This window comes from Chiloscyllium plagiosum, chromosome 3 (genome assembly GCF_004010195.1).
Source record: "Chiloscyllium plagiosum isolate BGI_BamShark_2017 chromosome 3, ASM401019v2, whole genome shotgun sequence".
Classification (NCBI taxonomy): Eukaryota; Metazoa; Chordata; class Chondrichthyes; order Orectolobiformes; family Hemiscylliidae; genus Chiloscyllium; species Chiloscyllium plagiosum.
This window is the reverse complement of record NC_057712.1, coordinates 61,066,581-61,077,278: the sequence shown is the minus strand read 5'-3', so window position 1 is coordinate 61,077,278 and position 10,698 is coordinate 61,066,581. Positions and strand designations below refer to the sequence as shown.

General features: G+C 39.1%; 1 protein-coding gene across 4 annotated transcripts in view; it reads right to left on the bottom strand.

Annotated features, from left to right (window-relative positions):
* LOC122544059 (protein eva-1 homolog A-like) overlaps window positions 1-10,698 on the bottom strand; it is a 369,991-nt gene that overhangs the window by 91,466 nt on the left and 267,827 nt on the right. The window lies entirely within an intron of this gene.

The following is a 10,698-nucleotide window of genomic DNA, read 5'->3' as shown; positions in this document are numbered from 1 at the left end:
GGAGGCCACATCGGGTGCAGAGGATGCAATAGATGATGTGTCTTAGCTGCTGGACAAACTTTCCTCATTCCTGAAGAAGGGCTTATGCCCGAAACGTCGATTCTCCTGTTCCCTGGATGCTGCCTGACCTGCTGCGCTTTTCCAGCAACACATTTTCAGCTCTGATCTCCAGCATCTGCAGACCTCACTTTCTCCTGTGCTATAATTAATCAAGGCTTTCAGGTAAAATGTACAGTAACTTAATCCTGCACATTAATAGCAAGCCAATCATTTATACTTCATAACAACCAACCACCACAGCTGCCCCTCTGACCTGCTGTGCTTTTCCAGCACCAGCCTAATATTAACTGAAACAAACAGTTAAGTCAAACTAATAGATGTTACAGATATATATAGTTTATAAGGAAATGTTGATGGGTTAACTAAGTGGACAAAAAGTTGGCAAATAGAGCATAATGTGGGAAAGTGTGAAGTTGTTCATTTTGGAAGAGAGAACAAAAGACCAGCGCAAATAAGGTTACCTGAGAGTAGAACGGGATCCTGATTAGATGGGCCAATTGGCCAAGGAGTGGCAGATGGAGTTTAATTTAGATTCAACTTCTTACAGGGTGAAATCAATTATCCTGAATTTCTACAACATACTTATAGAGAGCACAGGTTGGCGATAAAGGGTATGATCACTGTAGCTCATTATTTGGCATAAAATCTCTTGGAACACAGTTTCCTAATAGAAGCATACTCAGTGATATTACTGTTGTTATGATTCTATCCCCAATGATCCCTGAGGAATAAGCAGAACTCTGCTCACTGATACAGACATGAAAAGTATTTACATAGTATTTTTGAGTCAGAATAGATAGAGAGGGGTGGAGGAATAAGGAGCAGAGCATACTGGTTTAAGATGATTAAGAAAAGAACCAAAGATGAGGTTTTGTTTATACACAGTAAGGGAATAGAAACAGTAACGTAATGGTTGAAAGTAGTTGGAATCAGATTGCTGTCTAACTCCTAAATTGGAATTGGATACACATCCGAAAATAAAATACCTGCAAGGAAAAGGTAGAGAGTAAGAACAAGTTGAAATACTAGAACATGGTGTGGATTTGACAAACCGAATAGCCTCCTTCTGTGCTATAACTATGATTCAATGCGTTGTATTGTACTAAGGGCTACGCAAGAATATTAGGTCTTTGGATGATGTCATGGAGCTGCTCATCACTAGATTTAATATGTCAGTGCAAATGCTCAAGGAAAAGGCTATCAAATTCTGAAGATTGGAAACTGAAACAAACAGGTGGAGGTGGGTACTGCAGGTGCCGGAGATTAGAGTCAAGATTAGAGTGGTGGTGGAAAAGCACAACAGGTCAGGCAGCATCCAAGGAGCAGGAAAATCGACGTTCCGGGCATTCCTGATGAAAGGCTTTTGCCCTAATCGATTTTCCTGCTCCTCGGATGCTGTCTGACCTGCTGCTTTTCCAGCATCACTCTAATCTTAATTGAAACAAACAGTTAAGTCAAACCAATAGATGTTACAGATACATAGAGTTTATAAGGAAATGTTGATGGGTTAAGTAAGTGGACAAAATGTTGGCAAATAGAGTATAATGTGGGAAAATGTGAAGTTGTTCAGTTTGGAAGAGAGAACAAAAGACCAGAGTGTTACTTAAATGGAAAAAAAAACTGTAAGAAGTCTCAATACAATGGGATTTTGGGGTACTCATGCATAACAACAAAGGTTACCTGAGAGGAGAACGGGATCTTAATCAGATGGGCCAATTGACCAAGGAGTGGCAGATGGAGTTTAATTTAGATAAAAGTGAGGTGCTGCATTTTGGAAAGACAAATCAGGGCAGAGTTTATACACTTAATGGTAAGGTCCTGAGGAGTTTGTTGAACAAGACACCTTGGAGTGCAGGTTCATAGTTTCTTGAAAGTGGAGTCCCAGGTAGTCAGGATAGTGAAGAAAGCGTTTGGCATGCTTGCCTTTATTGGTCAGTGTAACGAGTATAAGAGTTGGAGATCATGTGCAGCTATATAGGACTTTGGTTAGGCCACTTTTAGAATACTGCGTGCAATTCTGGTCTCCATGCTACAGGAAGGATGTTGTTACAAATGAAAAGGGGTCAGAAAAGAATTACAAGGAGGTTGCCAGGATTGGAGATTTTGAGCTATAGAAAAATGAAACGTGATCTTAAGGAGACATATCAAGTTCTTAAGGGATTTGACGGGTAAATTCTGAGATGTTTACCCTCACGTAAGAGTCTAGGACTAGGGGGAATAGTCTTAGAATTAAGGGACACCAGTTTAAGACTGAGATGAGGAAGAACTTCTTCCTCAGAGGGTTGAGAATCTTTGGAACTTCTTGCTACAGAGTTCTTGACCTTGCCTCCTCATCAGCCAGTCTGTGTTAAACCTAAGCTCTTGGATGTGGACAACAAAGAAAAACAAAATAGCAATGGGCACAGGAGAGAAAGAACATCCCTACGTTATGGCATTGATCATCACTGAAACATCACTGTATGAAGCTGCAGTATTGAAGGGCAAAATCCTGCCCAGAAAAGGTTAACAGAAGTTTGGATCGAGAATCATCCTCATCACACAACTAAAAGACACTCACAGGCAATACTACAATAAAGTCTCCTTTCTGCCTATCCTCTCAGCAATAGACAATGTATCATGCATCACAAGCATGCCACAACGGTAAAATACAAAACAAAACAATTGTTTCAACCTTGCAAAATCCAGAAGCAATAGATCTAATATGGATAACAGAGCTGTGTGAGTCCTGTCACATAGTTCCATTTACAATAGTAATTTTCAACACAAAATCTCCACAGGACTCTTCATCCTAGACAAAACAGAAACAATATTTCAATTAATTCCATTATGTGTGAGGTAAAAAAAATTTTTTACGAAATATTTAGCTTTATCGCTACTTTTTGATGAAATAAAGTGAGACTTAATCACCTTGCTCAGTCTCCTCTGAGCAGTCACTTAACTTCCATCATGAAACCCTTGATTCTAAAGACTTCCATGAGACAATTAATTTCCAAAAAAATTTACATCTTCCAATTCCATGATCTTACTCAAGAGAATATATTTTCTGTTTTTCTTTTTTAAGCAGGTTGGAGTCAGACCTAGCACCAAGGAAATGGGCATGTTTCTTGGAGGTCCATTATCACAGTGCAAAGACATTACTGCAGGAATTCCACAGGGTACTGTCTTAGGCCTAACTAATGTTTAGCTAATTCATTAATAACAGTCCATGATTAGAGTTAGAAATATGGATGCATACTGATGACTGAAGTCCATTTTCATACACAGTAAAGGTGGATAAACATTTAGGCTTCATTTGATAAGTGGTATGCAATATCTTTGCATGCAAGTACCATGCAGTGACCATATCGAACAGCAAAGAATTTAACCATCTTGGTTTGATATCAAGCGGCATTATGTCACTGGATGCCACACTATATTAGCATCTTTGGTGTTAACATTGACCAGAAACTTAACTACTTCAGTCATATAAATACTATATATAGAACAGGTCAGAGGCTATGAATGCGAATTCTGTTCATGCACTTAGCTGGACAGCTGGTTTGTAATGCAGAGTGATACAAACAGTGTGGTTTAATTCCTGCAGTGACTGAGGTTACCCTGAAGGATTCCCCTTCTCAAATTTCTGGCCTCGCTTGAGACATAATGACCCTTAGGCTAAACCACCACATTCTCTCCTGATAAGAGAGCAGCCCTCTGATGTGATAAGACTCTGGCGACATTACTTTTATAACTTGCCTCATGACTCTCCAAAGCCTTCTACAAGGCATAAGTGTGATGAAATTGTCACCATTTGTCTGAATGAATGCAGTTCCAATAACACTCAAGAATCAAACAGAACAAAGCAGTGATCGGAAACCAGCTTCAACATGCACTCCCTCCACCACTGACGCACAGTAGCAGAAGTGTGTACAATAAGACACAATTGAACAATTCACCAAGGATTCTTCACAGCACTTTCCAAACTCCTGACAAGGTTGTGGATGCATAAGAACGGCAGCATCTGCAAGTTTCCCTCAAAGGCATGCAGCATGCTGACTTAGAAATATATAAGACCATAAGCAGCAGAAGTAGGTTATTCGGACCATCAATACTCTTCCATCATTCAATTAGATCATGGCTGATCAGAGAACTCTCAACTCCACTTTCTTGCCTTTTCCACATAACAAGTGATTCTCTTACTGATTAAAAATCTGTCTCTCGCAACCTCAAATACACTAAACAACTAAGCTCTTACAGCTCTCTCTGGCTAAAAAAATTCCACAGATTCACTACTCCAAGAAAAACTTCCGCTTCCTCTTGGTCTTAAATGAATGACCCCTTATTCTGAGATTATGCCCTCTGGACTTAGATTCTACCAATAAATTGGTAACAATGTTTACACATTTGCCTTATTAAGCCCATTAACAATGTTGTATGTTTTAATCATGGCATCCCTCGTTCTTCTAAACCCAGTGAGTACTGGGCCAGCCTACCTGTCCTTATAATGTCCCTCCTTGCTCAGGATCAAGCTAATGAACCATCTTGGGTTTGCCTCCAAAACCATTTTATCTTCCATTAGGTAAGGAGACCAATATTGTTCACAGTATTCAAGATATGGTCTACCTAGTGAATTTTATAATTTTTGCAAGACTTCTCTATTTTATCTAGTCTTATGTGATTTATGCACAAGGACATTATAATTTTTGCAAGACTTCTCTATTTTATCGTCTTATGTGATTTATGCACAAGGACAACATTCCCTCTAAGCTGCAAGCTGTTTGAAGGTTCCACATATGGCAATGCATTGACTTCTAGTTTCAGAAACTTCTGCTACACACTGATTTCAATGATCCATACAGTAGAAAAATAATTATAGGGAACTTATAGGAGGACCCCGAAATACCTCTGTGCTGCGTTTTTAAGCAGTGTTCTGTGGTTTCAGTAAGAGTCAGCTCCTCCATTTTTCTGTCAAAGTGCATAGCTTTCCCACATTCTACTGCATCTGCCAGGTTTTTGCTCAATCATTTAACCTGTCCATATTCCTCTGCAGACTCTTTGTGTCATACTCATGACTTGTCTTCCCACCTATTTTTGAGTCATCCACAAATTTGGTAACAGTATAATCACTTCCCTCATCTGAATAATTAATACATATTGTAAATAATTATGGTTTCAATACAGATTCCTATGGAACTCAGTTATTGATCCTACTTGTTACCTTCTCAAAGAATTCTAACAACATTTGTCAGGCAAGTTATTCCTTCAATGAAGCCATGCATACACTGCTTGATTATGTTTTATATTTCTAAATGCTCTGCTATTGCATCCTTTACACCATACTCTAACATTTTCCCAAAAATAGATGTTAAGTTAAGTGGCCTTCGCTATTGAATAAGGGTGTTACACTGGCAGTTTTCAAATTTCCTGGGACTTTTCCACAATCTAAGGACCTTTGGAAGATTACTAGCATAGATCGTTCCTTCATCTTCAATGGATCATAATCCTGGGACTCTCTCCCAAAAAGTGCTAAATTTGTACTTCCAGCAGATAGACTACAGGTGTCAAGAAGACAACTCACATTCACCTTCTCAGAAGAAAGTAGGGATGAGTAATAAATGCTGATCAATGATGTTCACATCCGATGAAATTAAAAAAAACATACTATTCCTGTCAGTTATATCTCGGATAACTGATAAGGAACTTGCCTCAATCACAGGACAGTAGAACCCACAAATGTTTGCTCAATAATGTAAGCAGGTACATGATGGTCCAATTTCTGAAGTGCATCTTCAGCAAAACTGAACAATTTAGGAAAGAAAGCTAAAATAAATAATAAGATTTTTGTTCCAACTTGTCACAACAGTTGAAACGGTCACTCCTTTTTCTCATTCTCTCTAGGCATCCTTTCTGCAAACAATGGATAAAGAACAAGTGAAACAACACAAACATGATATTCCTGCTAGTAAATATTAAATAATTAAGTCTGAGTCATTTTTCCGCCTATGCTTAACTTGTGTGTTCCATGAAAATTCCTCCCACATATTTTGATTTGGTATACTCAGTTCTTCTTGTACATTCTGTTGAATTCCAATGCCAGCTCCTTTACCTGCTTTGTAGATGGTAGTAGCTCTGAATATTTGTCCAAATTGCAGATTACTTTCAGAGACTCAACAAAAAGTATAAAAAGTTAAAGGTAATTGTATATTCTTTACACAGCACTGAAAAATAAGACAGGATTAAGACAGATTCTCAACTCATATAAATATGAAGTATGAAACTTTAAAGGAAACCACAAAATAATTTCAGAAACAATTTTTCAGGCACAGATAAAGTTTCTATTTGCTCTGGTAATTAACCTGGATGCCTACTTTGATCAAGAGACAAATCCCTTGAGCTAATCTGCCTAATATTCCTTCAATTTACAATGAAGAGACAATGGTTGTATTTCCAACTTGCAGTTCTGGGAAAATATGTGAATGAGCCACAGTATGTAAAATAAATCAATTCGGGGAAATTAGAAGTGATGCAGCCAAAGATCTACCTCAATTAAGTAAATATATCAGTATCTGTATGGCATGTATCATTAGAATTCTGAAATTTAACTTCTTTCATTAATCTGAATTTTGTAACGGAGCCAGTTTTAATTGTTCAGAAACTGAGTGGTACATGCCGTTCCAGCATCAGAGTTAGCTCAAACTGACTGAGAGGAAACCTGCCTGGAGATTTTCAACAGAGTGACTTTACTCACAAGCTAGAGCGGGGTTGTTCTACTTGCAGCAAATGAGATTGAGGGAGATCTGATAGAGGTGGAGAACATGAAAAAAAATTAGATAAAGCTGATAAAAGAAAGCTTTTGCAATTAACTGATGGTAGGACCAAGTGAGACAGATAGGAGATTTGTGGCAGAAGTCGCAGGATTATGTAAAGAAGAATGCCTTCATGCAACAAATGGTAATGGCATGGAACTCACCACCTGTGAGGAAGGTGGCAGCGGAGATCATGAATGATTGCAAAATGAAATTTTATGGGATCTTAAAAGGGAAAATAAACACTTGTAAGGATTGACTGGAAGTTCCAATCGAGACCAAATAAGAATTCAATGGTCTAATTTTTTTTCCCTCTGATCTCATCTGATCGTATCGCCCCCAAAGTTCACCAGAATTATGCAATGAGTCCAAGGCTTAATTTCGATAAGTTATGGCCAACCAACCATTTCAGTCCTGAACATGAGCCTAAACATTTTCTTCCCCTTCTCATAGTCATCAGAAGTACATACCCTGCATCTTGAACACAATATACATTGAATCTAAGGTAAAACAAACTTTTAGTAGTTTCGGGTAAGACATTTGAAAAATATAAAGCAGATTTTATTATGCCCGAATTATTGTGAACTTGTAAATACATTCACCTGTCGAATTATTTAACAGCCTAACTGGTTGCTGAGAGAAATCTATTTTAATTCCAACAATTTGCAATCCCTAGTGTTTAGTGAGTTGGCTGAGCTATATCAATCAATCTCAGAAAGATTTGGCAAAGGTATTGGCACAACAAGAAACACATTTACACCATTACTTTATGGGAACTGTACAATATAAATAAAGTTCACACCAGATTTGCGGAATTTCAGTGTGAGTCTCCACGAGATTATGAATTGTTGTAATAAAAGCAATTTCCCATCAATTCTGAACAACTCTTATCTCCTGGGTCAACAGAAAAACTGGGCTCAGTATCAAGTTTCCAATTGCTCTTCTAACATAAAATGAAGATTTAAATCGAATCTCAACTTTGAGCAGGATTTGCATAATTACTGAGCAATATTCATCTCCAGTATATAAATGTTTTGAACGTCTAGGTGAAAATCACAATCCACGCCCACACAAAGTCCATCACTTGTCTGTTTGCCCAGTTGCCCAAGTATAGCATCCCAGAGGCAGACCAACAGAATTCATATCAGTCATGGGTGCCTGAGATTTCACTGATCTGCATATATCTTTTCCAGTGACTGACATGATGCTACTCAAGGTGTTCCACACCATTAAACTAAACCACAGGAGAGTACTATTATCCTTTCAACACTTCTCAATAACAAGGAAGCAGGCCACCTTCAAGTGGTCAGAATGGATATACAAGGGCCCTGTTACATCCCACTTGCCCACAGAGACAGATGAACTAGAAGATATTGTAAAACAATGATGGTATTTAATGCAAACAATGAAGTAAATTAATTTTTATTCCCATCTTTGTGCCTTTTTTATAAAAGAAAAAAAGTTGGTCTTGCATTGATAATAGAACCTCAGGACATCCCAAAGTGCTTTACATTCAATGGACTACTTTTGAAGTGTAGTCATTGTTGTAACATAGGAGACAATGACAGCCAGTTTTGTGCACATGCAATTTATTTCATTTGTTTGTCATGTAATCTCACTTGTTTCTTTCCTGAGACAATAGTATGGATATGTGGGATGGATGGCAGGCTGAAAAATAACATTTGAAATGACAACATGAATATTATCTCCATGATTAATAAGCTGTGGAATTGGACTTGAATCCAGGGCCTTCTGGTTCAGAGGCAAATGTGTTGAGTCACAAGATTCCTTTTGCAATAGTTAGTAAAAAATGACCAGTTTGCTGGGGATAATTCTCCTGCTATACTTTTAAATAAGGTGATGGGATCTTTTACAGGATTTTTATTGGGTTTTCCACCTGAACAAAACAGATGGAGTCTCAGATTAACGTCAAATCAGAAAGATGGTGCCTCTGACACTGAAGTTCTGCCACAGAAATCGAATGGAATATTCATCTTGATTTTTGTGCTCAAGTCTAGAAGTTGGGCTTGAACTTCTCCCTCAGAGGTGAGCATATTGTCAACTGAGCTGTAGCAAGTGGTAATTTTTGGAATAGGGCAAGAGTATTTCAAGATAATTATATATCATTGATATTGATATGTTGTGCTGTGGCTAGTATCAATCAAATTAGTTCATGAGAAAGGTGAAAGAAAACTGATCCCTATAAATTACAAGCATCACCTGCTCCAGAGGTCCAACCTTCAAGGAGCAGGAGAGTCGATGTTTCAAGCATAAGCTCTCACGAAACATTGAATCTTCTGCTCCTTGGATACTGCCTGACTGGCTGTGCATTTTCAGCACCACATTCTTCGACTCTGATCTCCAGTACATGCAGTCCTCACTTTCTCCTCGTTGACTACAACCTTCTAATATGCCAACATATCATCTGCTACATATCATGAGCCTTTATTTTCTGCAACAACCTATAATGTGGCATCTTATTAGCTGACACTTGGAAATCAAAGTGCAGTGCATCTTCTGGTTCTCTGTTATCCACTGAACTTTACATCTTCAAGAACTTCAATAAATTGTGTTAATGGGATTTCCCTTGTTGATTTCTTTCAAGAAACGATTATAAAATTCATCAGAACGATGGGACCCATTACTGCATGGCTCCAACAAGTTGCTCAATATCCTTGCACTGGTAATTTCAAGTTAAAAATCACACAACATCAGATTATAGCCCAACAGATTTATTTGGGATCAGTAGCTTTCAAACCGCTATATCTTCATTTGGTGGTTGTGGAGCAAAATCCTAAGACACAGACTTTATAGCAATAGGATTGCAGTGTCATTGAATGTAATATTAAACAAATTTAGCTTAAGTTTTTCATCTTTGAGAATGATCATATTAGTTTTGGTTCCTTCATATGAAAATGCCAGAATTTTTTAAAGTTACATTCTCAAGATAGTTTTTAACAATAGGTGTCATCTCAGCTCAGATAATGCATTGAAGGTCTGAAGTTAAAGTTTGCCTATGCCCCAGTGTTAGGTCAGACTGATTCTATTTCGAAGGTGGGAGCTTCAGAGTCTGGCATTGATTTACGCAATTTTTCGAGCAAAACAAAATGCAATTCTGCAAGTACAAATTCACCCCACAAGCCTGTGTGTGTGTGTGTGTGCGCACGCGCAGGGGTCCGAGTGAGTGAGTGAGTGAGTGTGTGTGCGCGCGCGCAGGGGTCCGAGTGAGTGAGTGAGTGTGTGCGCGCGCAGGGGTCTGAGGGTCCGAGTGAGTGAGTGAGTGAGTGTGTGTGCGCGCGCGCAGGGGTCCGAGTGAGTGAGTGAGTGAGTGTGTGTGCGCGCGCGCAGGGGTCCGAGTGAGTGAGTGAGTGAGTGTGTGTGCGCGCGCGCAGGGGTCCGAGTGAGTGAGTGAGTGAGTGTGTGTGCGCGCGCGCAGGGGTCCGAGTGAGTGAGTGAGTGTGTGTGTGAGAGAGAGAGAGAGAGAGAGAGAGAGAGAGTAAGCATGATTGAGAGAGAGAGAGAGTAAGCATGATTAAGAGAGAGCATGAGAGAAAGAAAAAGAGAAAAATGTGTGAGGGAGAGTGTATGTGTGTGAGAGAGAGAATAGGAGAGTATGTGTGTGAGAGAGAGAGAATATGCGAGTGAAATTGTCAGGGATAGAGAGGGACAATGTGAGAGAATGTGCAGGTGTGTGTCAGAGATCGAGAGGGAGAATGTGAGTGTGTGTGTCTGAGAGAGGAACTGAGAAGGTGCGTATGTGTGTGAGAGAGAGAGGGAGAGAGAATGTCAGAATGTGTGTGAGAGAGAGGGAGAGAGAATATGAGAGATTGTGTGTGTGAGAGAGAGAGAATGT